Here is a 17,024-nt window from a genome sequence, read left to right on the forward strand (position 1 = left end):
AGATGTCAAGGCGATAAACAACTACCTGACATTCAGGAGACATCTTAAGGCAGCCCTGTTCAGGGAAGTTTTTAACGTGTGATATTTTATTGTATTTTTGGTTTTTATGGAAGCCGCCCAGAGTGGCTGGGGAGGCCCAGCCAGATGGGCGGGGTATAAATAATAAATTATTATTATTATTATTATTATTCGAAGGCCCAGGGCAAATGTACCTGGCTCCCACCGCCGACTGCACAGACACTTCTGATATTTGTAGGAATTAATTTGGCCTGTGTAAGAGGTGAATGGTATATGCAGTAGTTCATCAGTAGCTATGACAACTGTGGGATGTGTTTGCCACCCTAGCCCTCCACCATAACAGCTGTTCATAGTAATCATGCATTCCAACATCATTAGATTGGCATATAATCTATAAAACTCAGTGATACTATGACTGGACAATAAGAGTTCAATCAAGCATAACAGAGCCATGCCATCCTTTAGTTTGAGTTAGACTAATCATTTAGAGCCCTGTCCACAATCTAGTTAAATTGAAATCCTTGGATTGAAGACAGATTTCCAGTGCTCATTGAGTAAGGCAAAGGCCCCTTAGACCAAGTCCCATATTTACCTGCCCCAGACTTGATGCCATAAATGATATCAGGTGTAGGGCAGGTGGCCATGGCTTTCCTAAAATAGTCTTACAGGACAATTGGGGAGGCCTGGTGGGATGGGTTAGACCCACAGGCTGGAGTTTCCCAATTCTGGCCTACTCGGAGGTTTCCTGGAAAGTTAGTTTCATTGCATTCGGTGGGGCTTGCTCCCAATTAAGTGGGTATTGTGGTGGCCTTGGTCCCACTGATAGTAACTGTCTTAATATGAAGTACTTTGGATTCTTGGTGGTTAGGAACCTTGATGCCAAATGTATTTCACTTTAATGTAAATCACTTGGATAGTGTGTAAGTGGAGTGTATATTCTCTTCATTGTTTCATCTAACAAGTTTTGGCCTTTTATTCATAATAATGGTCATAACTTGGTAATTATCTTTTAAAGGATGTCTTGATGAGCAAAAACAAGTTGTAAAAGGCTGGAGTTGGAATTTTTTATTCCACAATCTGAATGCAAAGTCATGCAAGACATTTATTTTCTTTTTGGGTGGGGAACCACTGGTATTCTAAGTTTTCTACCTTTATTGATATGTCTGTGAGAGATTGCAACCTAAAGTTCAATGGAGGGCATTGCTCACTGAAGGGATGAAAGTGTGCTTCCATTTTTTAAATTCAGTGATATTAACTAAAGTGAGTTATGAAGATTTTATTAAGATCATTGGTGAGAAGTTTGAGATTCAAGCTGAAAATTTGATGAATGTAGTCTGTTACATCAGTCACCTACGAACCTAATTCTGTCTGCTTATGATACGTAAAGAGTTCTGGTAGATTTCATATTAAACTTCATCTCTACCATAAACCCACTGAGTGGCCTTACGGCAGGCAGCTCATTCTCTCCCAGCCTTCAGTGGCTGAAAACTCATGAAAGAGAGAAAAATATTCCATATTAAAAACACATCATAGACCTCTCACCTCTGCACTTTGATGACTTTAAAATGGGATTAACATTAAAAAAGATAAGAAACAAGCCTCTTATAAACAAAACCCCAAAGGCTAATTACAAATATCCAAAAGTAATATATCCGTGAAAAATTCATACAACACTTAATGCAAAATAATGTAGCATACAATATAAAAAAGCAAAATGATAATAGTCATAGAATAGATAAGAGTATGAACATTTTTTGTGTTTTATGTTAATGTTACATATCACACTATTTTGCATTAAGTATATTTATGCTTTTTCATTTATATATTACTTTTGCTTATTTTTAACTAGCATTCATTCATTCATTCATTCATTCATATTTTTAACTAGCCCTTTGGCTTTCTCTTTTGTTTAGGTTTAAAAAGAAATAGATAAATTTATGGAAGATGATAAATCATTAAGTGAGTATTGGTCATAATGACTGTTTGGAGCTTCTAAGGTCAGGGCCAATAGACCACTGAATACCAGGAACAACAAATTGGAGAGGACTGTTGCCTTTGTTTCCTGCTTCTGAGTTTCCCAGAAGCAGCTTACTGGTCATTGTGGGAAACAGAATGCTGAATTAGTTGGACTTTTGGTTTGATCTAGCAGGCCTTGTCTTATGTAGTACCTCAGTTCAGATCAGCAAGGGCAGGGAAGGCAGGGAGTCAGGAAGATTTATTCATGCTGCTAGAAGAAGCAAGTGGAAACAAGCACCATGCAACTGAGCTGAATTGAAGCAGTTATTTATCATTTCTGCTTTGTTCAGTATTTAGCATTTGTTCAATATATTTTTCTAACGTCTATAGACATGTAAAGAAATTGTGATAATCGTATTGACTCTAGGACCTATAGATCATGCCAGTGGTGCAGCGGTTTCTCAACAGAAAATGTTGGTGTGAATCTGTTTCTTAACCATTGACTTCACATATGTTTATATAGTGGGGCATCGCTTCTGTAAACTGTACCATTGCCAACTGACCAGAAGAAACTATCTGTCCTTTGCCTTTAAACTATTTCCTGTGCCTTTAGAGGCAGTTTATTTGCAGGAATCAGCAGGGGAAGCTCTTATTGGCACAAAAACAAATATTAGCACCAGCAGGTGTCTGCATGTCAACCTGCTGTTAAAGGCACAAAAATCAGGGGCTAGTTGTTTTTTTAAAGTTGGCAACCCTAGAAACCCTAACTGCCAGGATGAGTCCAGGGTGTTTTTTTTAACCAACCGTTTTCCCAAGGCCACTGTGGATTCATAGCAGAGAAAGAGGTTGTGGGGTGGATAAGCGAAGAGAAAGAAGATATAGATACCAACGGCTGCTCTTACTGTATATTCCCGGTGTGTCCCTCTGACAGTGTCATGTGGAAAGGAAATTGTTCTATCAGTGACTGTGTTAGATTCATGACCCCACCACAACCTTGAATTGGCCTTTAGTTGTCGCTGATGGGAACTGAAGAACAGCTCCTGTCGACATGATTGCTGCTCTCCAATGAATCAGAACACGCAGGGCACAGAGCAGCACATTAAACTAGCAACAGAAATATATCACTGTACTTTTATATAGATGTATTGCTTTTGCCCAGGCATATAAATGATTGGGCTATCCACTCTCTTTTTTTCCAAGGACTATAAATTAAAAATAAGCTAAGGATTTTGAAATTATGTTCTCTCTCTCTTGGCCTCTCTCTCTTAAAATCCAGATAGCTATTTCAAGTCTGCTGTAAAATATTCCTAGGCTTTCTCCGAGTACATGGATCTGTAGCTCCCCTCTTTTAAGTGAAAATCACCTCCTATAGTTCTTCACCTGCATTTTATGTTGTATTTATAGTATAGTAATATTAATATTAATCCTCAGCAGTGCTTCAGAGTTTTCAAAGCGCCTCACACACATTATCTTGCTTGTCCATGCAATAACTCTGAAAGGCAGGTCACTCTTATCAGCCCCTTATTACGCATAGGTATGGAGGCTCGTTTCCTAAGGCCACCTAGTTAGTGAATAGTGGAGACAATTCTGAAAACTACACACTACACTAAAGTCTTTTAAATATAATATATAGTTATGAGTTGGGGAGGAGCTAAATCTCCCTAAATGTGTTATTAGTTTGAGGGGGCAGGTCCCCCTGAATTACTAGATTTAGTAAAAGTTAGGAATAAATCAGTGCTTGGAGTATTAAAGGAAGTTGCCAGATGATGAATCTAGCAGGGTCAAAAAGACAGGCCAAACCAGTTTTCTGTGCTCAAGGTGTTGCCTGAGAGACGATGGGCCATTAACAAGAAGCAGAAAGAGCAGAGTACTGGGCCATTAACAATGACTGGCAATGAAAACATTGCTGGCCAGCGGAGAGGTGGATCCTTCTCCCTCTCTCCAGCTCTGTTGTTGTTGTTTAGTCGTGTCCGACTCTTCATGACCCCATGGACCAGAGCATGCCAGGCACTCCTGTCTTCCACTGCCTTCCGCAGTTTGGTCAGACTCATGTTTGTAGCTTCAAGAACAGTGTCCAACCATCTCATCCTCTGTCGTCCCCTTCTCCTTGTGCCCTCCATCTTTCCCAACATCAGGGTCTTTTCCAGGGAGTCTTCTCTTCTCATGAGGTGGCCAAAGTATTGGAGCCTCAGCTTCAGGATCTGTCCTTCCAGTGAGCACTCAGGGCTGATTTCCTTCAGAATGGATAGGTCTGATCTTCTTGCAGTCCATGGGACTCTCAAGAGTCTCCTCCAGCACCATAATTCAAAAGCATCAATTCTTCGGCTCTCCAGCTCTGAGTGTGTAGCAAAGGCCAATGGTAGCAGACAAAGGCCAGGTTTAGGGTTTCAACTTTGAATGACATGGGCTGGAGGGAGGTCTTTGGAGTCAGTTAGTAGGGAGAAGAAGGAGAGGCATAACTCCTTTTGAGCTGGGGAAGACAGGCTGGAAATAATAGACACAGAAGATGGCTTTTTGCTGTCCTTTGAATCCAAGGTACCATTCTAAAATGGAAAAAGTTACAGATCCCTCTATTGCACATGTTATCATGTGCTTGAGATATAACACGTCAGAAAATAAAACTTGTCAATGATGTTTCATTTTTTTATAATAGTGTAACAAAGCACTGTGTCATCAACTCAAAGGTTTATTTACAGCAGAATTCCCTATTATCCAAACCTTGGGTATTCAAATCTAGACCTCCTGATTATAGAAATCCATTGTCTCTCCACTGTTACATTAGCATAACATTCTGGAACTGAAATAGAACACAGAAACAGAGTATCCATTTTTATCTCAATTTCTCATTCAGATATACTATATGTCCCTCAAAGCTGCTCAACCGCAAGCGATGTTGATAACATTAGCATAGCTATAGGCTTCTATGTTTAAACATCAAATGTTAAATTGGCTACCATTTAATTTTATTCAATATTTGCAACTTTCTTTGATCCCAGATTACATCATTCATATATATGAAGGAATTTCTGGTGGAACACTGCATTTCATTATGGCTATGTGGCAATTCATCAGTTTCTAAAACAATACTGCATGAGCCTGCCTTTACATCTCTGTTGCTTTGCACGTGACACATCATACTACTTTAGTATTCATCTTTAACTTTTTTTATTTGTGGTATAGAAAATCTCTAGATTTTTCCAGTAGATAAATTGCTTTGGTGAACAGACATTAATTAGCTGTGATTATCGATACTAACAACCATGGGGGAATTAAACCTGATCTTCTAACCAATACAACACAGGCATTAATTTGGACATGCAGCAACCTGTGTTGTCTCTGGCTCTGATACAGAGAAGCATGTGAGCAACAGAAACTGTACATATGCTGTTATGCTTGTGTTTAGAGAGGGTCAACCGCAAAAACGGGTGGTTTTCAAAGTGCCAAGGAGCTATTAGGGAGAATGTGAGCTGGTGAAGGGTTGACAATATTGAATCCAGTCGCCCACTTCCGCACTGTGAGAGGCTTCAGAGCAAAGTCACTGACTTTTGGCTGAGTATGGGTGCCCATAATAGTTAATGAGGACTGGGAGAGTTTTCTTTCACAGTTGGTTTAATTTTGGTGGCCTCAGGGAGGACGAAAATGCATAAAGCGTTCATCTGTATTCAAAGACTTGTTTCAGTCTTCAGACAATGGTCTCTGAAATTTAAGTGTTAAGTGTATTTATTTTTTGTATTATAAAATTTTATATAGTTCTAGATTGTGAAAACAAAACAAAACCCCAGAATGGTCCAAAAGTAAAACTACTAAGAATAAATAAATAAATAAATAGAGAAGAAATAAAAATTGAAACACAAAAACTAAGGGCCAAAGCAGGCGTGATATAGGGGAACTGTAGTCCCATATCATGGCCTTAAAATTAAATAAAACTTTAAAGTAGCCATAGGAATCAGGAAGTCTGATTTTGATCTGAGCTGCAGGAAAGAAAGATTAACCTTCTCTCTCGCTCACTCACTCATACACAAACACACACAGAATGCTAGTACAACAGCTGTGTGGGGAATGAAGACATAAGTATTGTGTATTGCATTCCACCCCAGTCTCCCAAGTAGTGCAAGATTGCAGGGGTTTCAGGTGCTTACTCAGGGTTCATGTTTCCTTTTGGAATGAGGGGCAGCAGGGACTGTGGTGGTGTCTTCATGATATATAGTTTATTTACACTTGTATACAACCTGAACTTATGGTGGAGGGGCTCGCAGCATTAACACCCCAAGAGGGTCTTGCTTCCTCCATAGCCACAGCCTTGGATTCATACAGAAACCAAAAGTCACTCTGGCTCTTTGGCTTCACAATCTGCAGCTTCTGTCTCATACCGCACAACTCTTCACTTCGGCCTTTTGTCTTTATAACTATCAGCCAGTTGAGGAAGGGGGGGGACACCCATTTTCTCTCTGGTACTGAGCCATTTCTTTTGTTCCCTTCATGGCCCATTACCTAGGCCAGGGGTCTGCAACCCGCGGCTCCGGAGCCGCATGTGGCTCTTTTACATCTTTGCTGTGGCTCCGGGGCGGATACTAGCAAGGGGAGGAGGCGCATTGTGCGCCCCGACACTCCTCACTGTGGCGGGCGCTGTACTGGCTGTGACGTCGCATGGGGGCGGTGCGTGCGTTAGTCACGCACCATCCCGACGTCACCTTCCCGCCCGCTGCCAGATCGTGGCTCCGGAGATATATTTGTTTTAAATGTCGCGATGGTTTTGCGGCTCCCAGTTGTTGTTTTTTCTTCGGAAACGGGTCCAAGTGGCTCTTTTTGTCTTAAAGGTTGCAGACCCCTGACCTAGGCTATCACCTCACCAGGAAGCTAGCCTGGCTATTCCAAGAATTAGAAGGGGGCCCAGGCATTAGAAGGGTCTTGGCATACAGCCTATTCCCCCTCCCCCCCAAAAAACCTCAACACTCAGTATTTCTCCCAATGGAGCAAATGGCTTGGGAGAAAAGGCAGCACATGAAACTCTTGCAAGCACCGTAGAAGGAATCAAAACACAGAGCCTTCTATGGCTGTTTTAACGTAAGTGAGACTGATTATAGCTCTCCCATGGGAATTGTCAGGTCTGCTTTTAGTCAACAATTAAGGCCAAGACTGTGCACAGTGGCTCTCCAGAAAGGAGGAGCAGACTGCAGTTTGTTTGTGGTGAAGAGGTAATTTTTTAAAAAAGAAATATTAATTAAAGTTTCCAATTTTTAACAAACAAAAAGAAAAAACAAACATAAAAATATTTAAAACACATTAATTTCACAACTTATTTTCTTGTAACTTGTTCCCCGACCTCCTCATACCTCTCCTTCTTGTATACCCAGTTTGAGTTGTTTATACAGCAAATCCTTATCTCAACATCTTAAATTGTTGTAGCTTTAAATTCTTACTTACAAAAAAAAAGAAAGTCATTTTATCATAATTACAGCTTGTTCAATCCAACATCATTCAACATTCCTTAATTTTACAATATTTTTGTAAATAATCCTTAAATTTTTTCCAGTCTTCTTCTGCCGACTCTTCTCCCTGGTCACGGATTCTGCCAGTCATTTCTGCCAGTCCCATACAGTCAATCAGCTTCAAATGCCATTCTTCCAAAATAGGTAGGTCTTGTGTCTTCCAATACTTTGCAGTAAGTATTCTTGCTGCTGTTGTAATGAGGTAATGTTAAGTATTCTACTATAGGACTAGATTGTGGTTGGCTGTACTGCCATAAATCATCCAAAAGTGAGCAGAACAACAGCGTACTGAACTTGGTGGTGAACCTTCACATAGCTCCTCCATCATAAACTGCAATCCAGGCCAATAGTGTGTGTCATGAACTGGCAGGACAACAGGGAGGAGGAAGAGAAGAGGATCCCAGTGAGGGGTGAAGCTGGGACTGGGACAAGGTGGGGATGGGAAAGGGAAGGTTGGTGTAGGAAGTACTCATGGGGTGATTGAGGATAACAAGGGGATGAGGGTCAGTGTACAGGAACCAGAGCAGCAGGACCCAGAGCCAGAGGGGCCCTGTCTCCATGAACATGGCAGGTGTAGGGAGCAGTTGGTGGGGTGCCCCAGGAGGCTGAGGCGGAGGCAGGCAAGGGCCCACAGCCCAGCTCTCTAGCTGGCCTGGTGGGGCTCACTAGCTCTGGGAGGTGATGTGTGATTCCTAAGCTAGAGTAGGCTTATAACAGGTGAGGGTCACATGCCTCATCAAGCCCAGATGATGAAATCAGCATGCAGAGGAGAACAGAGATGAGGTGCTGTGTCTGCTCAGATGACCTTAGTTGAGGGACCTTGAGATGGATGCTCCTGGATCTTCACAGGTCTGTGCTTTGGGTTTGAATCTGGACTATATCCTGACTGCTAGACTTCAGACTTGGTTACTTGGACTAACCCTGAACCTCGTTTACTGATCTGTGCATTTTGCTTGTGTGGATTGACCCTCAGATTTTGAACTTTGGACGTGGCACACTGACTTGCCTCCAGGAGGCCAGGGGTTCAGGACAGTATGGTTGTCTATCTGTTCAGTGGTTGGCCCTTTTTAGGACAGAAATGCACTTCCTAGGACAGAAATGGTTGTTTGTGACAGTAAACCTCTGAACATGTGCTTAATCTCATGCAACTTCTCTGAAAACAATTACACATCCTGTGAGGAGTAAGAGGTCAGGTTTTTGAGGAAGATTCTTGAGGTATAGCTGCTCAGCTGGGGGAAGTAAGGGATTCTTGGGTAAAGCATCATATGTAAACAAATCCAAAGTCAGAACTTGTATAACTCAATGTACTGGCTACAATCCTTTAGAAATTCAGTGGGCTTCCAAAAACAAACACTTTGCTGTGTGGGCTATGAAGAAATCACAAAAATACAAATGGGAAATGCATTTACATTTGTCAAGCTTGAGCAATTCAAGGAGAGCCATTTAATTTGACCAGCTTTTTACGTAACATTGTTCAAAATGTTTTACACTGAGTCTATTATAATCAAAAAGTCTTGACTTCCAAACTACATGAAGTTCACAAAACTCAGGTGAAGTGAAAACACCAGAATTTGAAGGACACGTGGAAGGCCATTACTGAAAGGTACTAACTTTTCTAGTCGTAAATTAGTTTTCTGAAACCACAAGCAGTTTGTCAGATGAGACAGTAGATTGTTTTATAATGGGAGTCTGGCATGTTCCTGGCTTACTGATATCACAAATGTGTATGTTTTATGTAGGGTTTAGTTTATCAACAGATGTTGAGAGTGAGGGCAAGGGGAGGGCAAGGGCTGTATGTATGTGAAAACGTGGAACGGGTTCGTTGGAGTCACTCAACCATTCATCCAACAGCTCCCAGGAAGAAGGCTGACAAATTTCTGATATCAAAAACAGCTGTCACAACACAGGGTAATAACTGTCCTTGTCAAATCCACCAATTAAATCACCAGACTGTCAATGTGTTCATAATTGATAGATACAACAATCTGAGTTATAAACCACCAAGGGTTGCTAAGACCGGTTCACTTCCTAAACAATTTCAGAAGCTTAACCTTAGCTCTGCATTGCTACAAGAGAAACTGTAAAGGGGTGCAGAGGATGAATGTGTGTGTGTTAATTTCTCTCTGTTTTTCTATCTCATATGTAACACACAAGGACATAATTCAGTATTATCAACTCTTCCTTCTTCCAAAGGTCCGGGGGGCAGGGGCGGGAATCAGACTGGAAACAGGCTATTTCAGGAGGCCAGGTATAAACAGCACCTCCCCTGCACACTTCAAGTTTCAAACTACATGCAATTACTCATCAGCAGCACCTTTATTTTGTGTTCTATACAGTAACTTGGGGGCTGAGCATTTTTCAGCCCAAGGGCAACATTCCTTTCTGTACAATCTTCTAAGGGCCACATGTCAGCATGTGGATTTAGTCAGAGGTGTAAAGGGGCAGACCAACTAATGAAAATGTTAATTTTCTGTGGGATATATATATATATATATATATATATATATATATATTAATAATAATAATATTTATTGCTTTTACAACAATTTGAACACTTACAAAAGAAAAAACGAAAAAACAATACATTATAATACAAAAACTCTACACAAAAATTAACAAAACAAAACAAAAACAATTTAAAAACACATCAAAAGAAAAAAAAGGAAAAAGGAAAAAACTTCCACTATCTTATCTTTCTTTCCCATATTTCCACGGCCTCCTCACACCTCCCTTTTTGTATTCCACTTCTGTTAATTATTTCAGCAATTCCTTACCATCTTCCCCTGTTTTCTATCCTATAATTATCTTAACACCTTTTAACCTTATTTTCCTTTAATACTCTTATTAATCTATTTATACTTAATTCCTTATAACATTTCTACTGAAGCCGTATAATTTCATTCCAACATTCTTCGAACATTCATTAATTTTACAATATTTCTATAAATAATCTTTAAACTTTTTCCAGTCTTCTTCCACCGACTCTTCTCCCTGGTCTCGGATCTTGCCAGTCTTTTCCGCCAATTCCTTCTAGTCCATCAACTTCATCTGCCATTATCAAACACTTCAGTGCTTTGAAGAGACAGCCATTCTCTCAGCCAGCAAAAAGCAGATGATTCACAACAAAGTTTAGGTGTCTGGCAGGGCAGGTCCACTTCCTTCTTTAGCATCCGTCAATATCTTAAGTTTTACTCAAGGCTTCCTGCCCTGCCAAACCAATCCAGAAACATCCCTCTGCCACCTCCTGAAACAATCCCTCCCATCCAAAACTTGCACATTTTGACACAAAAGCGACATCCCCGGCAACACAGCAACCCTCATCCCCACCACAACAGCTCGGCCCAACCATAACAACTTCAGATTTGTCCATATTTCCCAATCCCCCTTCTCTTCAATCCAATGTCCTTCACAGTTACCCTTAAGTAAATTCGCATTTTTGGCGGTCCTCCTGACCCCCAACAATCTCTCTTTCTCAGCCGATGTTGATTCTGTCTCCTCCTGAAGCTCTGTCAAACTTTCCTTTCCCAGTTCTGGTGGGGTTCTGATCCTCAAATTCATCTGTTTTTCGTTAAGCTCCATCATAGCAAATGTCAGCTCATGTGCGTCAATTTGCTTTTGAATGTATGGGGCTCTCTCACACTCCAATTTTTTTGTTTTACATTCAGCAGCAAAGGTTTTCTCCCTGACTACATCTGCAGTTTGCCGTATTAAAGTAGATTCCTGTGTCAATTTCTGTGTGATTTCTGTGTTGGTGTTCACCTTTTGTCCCAGATTATTTAAACTTTCTACAATTAAATCAATTTTATTATTTGCAGCGTCCGCTTTCACATTCATCACTTCTGTTTTCACATTCATCACTTCTATTTTCTTGTGAAGTTGTTCCAGCGAGTCATTTATTTTCAATAATGCGACCACTAAGGCCTCTTCTGTTGACATTTCATCTGTTCTTTCCTTTCCATTTGCCATAACACTTAAGAGATTCAAGGTCAATCCCAGAGTCACACAGTTTTTATCTTGCAGCTGGAAACTCCCTTAGCCCAGCCCAGATCCAGAAATGGGGCAAGCACTCTCCAGTAAGAGAGCCCCAGCAGATATTTGAAATCACAAAACATGCATCAAAGTGTGGAAATATGTCTATTAGATCTTTAAATACCCCTTTCTAAGTCACCTTTCCCATTCTTCCTCTTCAGCATAGCTGATAACAAACAGTTTTGTAAGGTAAAAAAACGATTGTACTTACAAACTCTTCAAAGGTCAGATTCATGTGCTTTTCCATATAGCAGTTAGAAAAACTTAGTTACAAAATGTGATTAAAATGTTCTTAAAGTATTGGTCTAGAAACACAAAAATGGCTAGTATGTCATGCAACCAGGTGAGATCTGTATTACACATGGAGCTCACATGGTAGACTAAGTGTTTCCAAATTATTTGTACAGAAACACAAAGATGGTTTTACTAAAGCCATGTAGCCATCAGGGCATCAACCCCAACATCCTTCACGGTGGGAAAAAAGGGAGAGAAGACAAAAAGGAACTAGACTTCCTTCCTTCCAAGGTAAGGGGGCATGGAAAAGCATTTTTTCTATGGTCTTAACCCTTTCATGCATTTAGAGCAAAACATGCTGGTTATGAGGCTTAATTATCCCACACTTGTGACAGTAGGGTAATCAGACACATGCCTGACACTCCTTTCTGTTCTCCATCCAGATAAGTAAGAGACAATTTAAGGGTTCAAAATCTAGCCAGACAAAAACATTACTGAATGGACAAACAGGACCAGTGAGGGGTCTAGCCTGTGGAGTTGGGATGTGGCCTTGGGAGAGGACCACATACAGAGGCCTAGATGACCGCATTTAGCTCCTGGGCCTGAGATTTACCACCTCTAAACTTTAGTCAACCGAAATATAAATGGTTGACCTCAGGCTCTTGCACCACCCACCATTCTATTCATTCATTAGAACATATATGGAGAGTGCTGATGCATATCCATATGCATGGTGGGGGTGCTCTTTGTGGACAAGTAAATATAAATCATTCGTCCATCCCCCGCCCCCCGAAGATGATTAAGTTGGCTGACAACAGTGTTGTAGTTACTTGAAGGTATAGAAAACCACAAATGCTATTGAAATTCGCTGGTTGCGGTGGCGGGGACGGTGGCAAATTTATCTTGGTTTATCAAGATTTAATGAGCGTTTCATTAAATCTTGCTGTGGCTTGTGACCCTCCTTCTGAATTCTTTTCCTCTCCACCAAGAGAAATCCAAAATGATATATAAGGTTGATCATCCTAAAATTAGAGCTACGGTATGCATGAATTGCAATCATTTTTGCCTCCTCTAAATCGTGAATAGGCTGTGACAGGGCAAGAACAAGGTTAGGAGCTCCTAACCATAAATAAAATGCAGACAGCCTTTGAGGAGGCCACCGCTCACTGCAGATTTTAGTGCAAGTTGTCAGTTCTAAGTACAATGGGAAGGCTGAGAAAAGAATGAACACTCTTATAGGATGATGGAGAAAACAGAGGTCCCCCATGGAAGTGCACAATGTTTTCAGAGGAGGAATGTTTAGTGCTTTTAAGGATTTCATGTTCTCAAGCTTTGTCTTTTCATGCCATCTGGGTGGGCAGAGCAATTGTGCAGATAGATGGGTTAGTATAATATTCAAGGCAGTGCTAAGACGAACATCCTGTCAGTACCATGATTTCTCCTTGTATGAAGGAATTTTCTCTCCTCCTCCTCTCCATGCCCCCTCCCTCCAAATCTGTTCTGTGTTTCCCTCCATAGCACATTGGGAGATGGCATGGGTGGAAATCCCCTTACCCGTGTGCAGTAGTAATTAAACAACACATACCGTATTTTTCGCCCTATAGGACGCACTTTTCCCCCTCCAAAAATGAAGAGGAAATCTGGGTGCGTCCTATGCGGCGAATGCAGGCTTTCGCTGAAGCTTGGAGAGCTTCAGGAAGACACCCGCAGCCTAGGCAGCCCTGCGGAAGTTCCCGCAGAGCTGTCTAGGCTGCGGATAGCAGCCTGCTTCCCGGAGCGTCGAGCGCCCTGAAGCAGAGCGCCCCGCGCGCCAGACAGACATCCGCAGCGTGGGGAGCTCTGCAGGAGTTCCCCGCAGGTCTCCCCATGCTGCGGATAGCAGCCTGCCGCCCGGCGGGCAGGGCGCCCTGAAAGCAGAGCGCCCGGCGCTTCGGGAACACATCCACAGCCTAGGCAGCCCTGCGGGAGGTCCCCGCAGGGCTTCCCACGCTGCAGATAGCAGCCTGCCACCCGGCGGGCAGGGCGCCCTGAAGCAGAGCGCCCCACGCGCCGGACAGACATTCGCAGTGTGGGGAGCCCTGCAGGAGTTCCCCGCAGGTCTCCCCACGCTGTGGATAGCAGCCTGCCGCCCGGTGGGCAGGGCGCCCCTCGCGCCGGGCAGACATCGGCCAGCCCCACAAGCTCGGGGGACAGCAGGGAGGTGCAGCGCCGCCATCCCGCTGTTCCTCGACCTGTTTCGGTTTTCCCGACCTGCTTTTTTGGGGGGGGAAATAAAGGGGGGAAATTTTCCTTAATTTCCCCCCCAAAAAAACTAGGTGCGTCCTATGGGACGAAAAATACGGTATTTCCTTTTTTCCTTTCATTTCCACCCACTTTTCTGCTCTTCACAAGATTTAATGTTACAAGGCGGTTCACAACACATCAGAATACCAAAATATTCTAAAGCAACCAAGGGACCAACAAATTTATTATGCCATCGGTTTTCATGAACTAGAGTCTGCTTCAAAACAAATAATAGCAAAACTGTCATGGATTCTTTTCTTTTTTAAAAAACCTTCCTTTAAAAAAGCAAACAAACTTTGTTTTTAGCTGTGAGTTATTTCTGTGATGCCAGAGTAATAAAACAAGGTTATTTTTGCCTGCATACCCTTGTAGTACATTCCTAAACACAGGGAAAATGATATATGGTGCAAAACAAAGCGGGGTGATTAGCTAGTAAAGTATTGTTAGAATGTAATTCTATGTCATAAATGAATGAAAATGTAAGATGCCTTCACTGTTTGACTCGTGCTTTAAGCGTATTAACCTGTTAACCTGCCATTGTTAATCTAATCCAAAACACACACTTTTTTGCTCCTAGAAAGTAAGGGAAAATGCCTGTGCGTGTTACGGAGCGAATGCACGGATCGGAGCCATGGCTGCCGTCAGTCAAGCAAAGCGGGAGCCACTTACACGCTCTACGAGGCTCTCACTTTGCTTGCTTTAAAGTGACCTGGAGCAGGGGAGGAGGGAGGGAAGGAGAGCCATGGCAGCAAAGCCGGCAGCAGCCGCTTACACGGGAGGAGGGACAGACACTAAGCAAAAGTCCACGCGCTCTCTAAACAGAGCAATAAGGCTGCAGAGGGACTGCAGGAAAGATAAAATTTAAGCAACCAGCAGCAAAATAAAACCAACCTCGAGCTCTGAGCCAGCGCAGTGAAAACCAGGAAGTAAAAAAAAAGGCTGGGGAGGGCATGAGGGAGAGGGGGAAACTTCGCAAATCCCCGCGTCTCAGCTGATCGGGATTTGAGCATTGTCTGGGTCCTAGTGCCCCTACCGCTTTTTTGTGCTCCATTCTATTGCTGCTGGTGGCTGCTTATCGTTCAGGCTGCAAGGAGGAGCACTTTTACACAGCTAATGGCGAATCCCCTGCAATCCAAGTCCTCCTCACTTGCTCAAATCTATTCTGCCTCAAAACAAGGAGTGGAAGGAAAAGGCTGCAAACTGTTAAATGGAGAAAAAACCCAGGCACAGGGCAAATACCTTAAGTATACCTTTAAAGCAACAGTGCTCTTTCCCTCCCTCCTCCCCACTCAGCTCGCGGAAAAGCTCCTTCTCCACACCCCCCACGTGTGCTCCTTGTCCCTTGAGTTCTTTTCCTTCCCTCCCCACTTAAAATGTGGTTACAAAGCACGGATCCACATGGATCCTCAGGATTTTTGCACTGGGTCACCCCAAATTCACCATCAGATCACATAGCATGTCCATGGCTACAGCCTGCACCAAAAAATACACACGCACCCACTGTTTCATGGGGCCACAATGGCGCAAAAACGTGGTTACAAAGCATGGATCCACATGGATCCTCAGGATTTTTGCATTGGGCTACCCCAAACTCACTGTCAGATCACATGTCTGTGGCCACAGCATGAACCATAAAAATCATACATCCACTGTTTCGTTTAGAATATTTTTTCCTTGTTTTCCTCCTCTAAAAACTACGTGCGTGTTATGGTCAGATGCGTGTTATAGAGCGAAAAATACGGTAAATTGAACTTTTGTCCATCTAAATCAGGATAACAAAACATCTGGCTCAAATAAGAATGATACTGCACCTAGAAATTAAAGGAAGGGGCTTTAATTATGACTTAAAGTGAAAAGTCTTGTTTTGAAGTTGAATGCTGGAAATAAATTATTCCAGTATCAGGGAATCTTTTGACAAGACTAAAGACTCTGTTAACTGTCATATATGAGACCATCCGGAATGATATAAATATAAAACGATTTCATCCAGTAAGTTAGAATCTCTCACCAAAACCTCCCTGACTCTTGGGTCAGGAAAGCTCCTTGCTATTACACTATAGGTCAGGCATAGGCAAACTTGGTCCTCCAGATGTTTTGGGACTACAACTCCCATGTTCCCTAGCTAACAGGACCAGTGGTCAGGGATGAGGAGAATTGTAGTCCCAAAAATCTGGAGGGCTGAGTTTGCCTATGCCTGCTATAGATCCTTCTGTTCTCGCTGGGTCATTTTGGGTAAAACTTTTTAAAAGAAAGGCAAAAATCTTAGGAAAGCTTTTGAAATGTTGCTGTGTTTCTGAAAACACTATTGTCGCTTTTAGTCTATGTTCTGTCCTATCATACCATATATCTTTATTATGTGAATATTGTTTGTTATTTTGAGATAAATTTGGTTTTGTGAAGACCTTTTATGAAGTCTTTTTTCTTTATTTTTTTGTAAATGTGATACCTGTTAGGACTCCACAGGGAAGGTACATTTGCTTCAGAGGAGATACTATATTGCTGATAACTTTGGTACAGTACTATCTAAATACTGGGGATATGAGATTCGCCAAGGGAGGTGGAAACTTGACAAAAGATTAATTCAGCTGCAAACACATAAGACTCAGCAGTAAAATCATACTCACTCCCAAAACCTTCTGGGCTAATAATAATAAAAAGTTTTAACTGGGTGCCCCCACGGATTATTGTAGCTCTCAGCCTCAGTTCAGTGCAGTTGCGGATGGCATGGTGAGCTGGAGGCACTAACTTGATCTCCCAGCAGGTAAGTCACTGCTGCTTACTGAGGAGGAGAGGGTAGAGGTGGCAGGGAGGGCAGCACAGTGAAAATGTACTGGCAGGAGCATCAGACTTAGCTCAGCTGATATATTTGCACCATGCCAGCCTCACTACTGCCTCCCCCCCACCCCCGTGAGCAGCAACAAGTCGCCTGCCAGGAAGTTAGGTACACTCCTCCACCCCATCCAGTATATTAGTACAAACATATTGTACACAGTAGTACCTCTGGTTGCGAACGGG

The sequence above is a fragment of the Podarcis liolepis genome (genome assembly GCF_965112155.1).
Source record: "Podarcis liolepis genome assembly, chromosome: 1".
Taxonomy (NCBI): domain Eukaryota; kingdom Metazoa; phylum Chordata; class Lepidosauria; order Squamata; family Lacertidae; genus Podarcis; species Podarcis liolepis.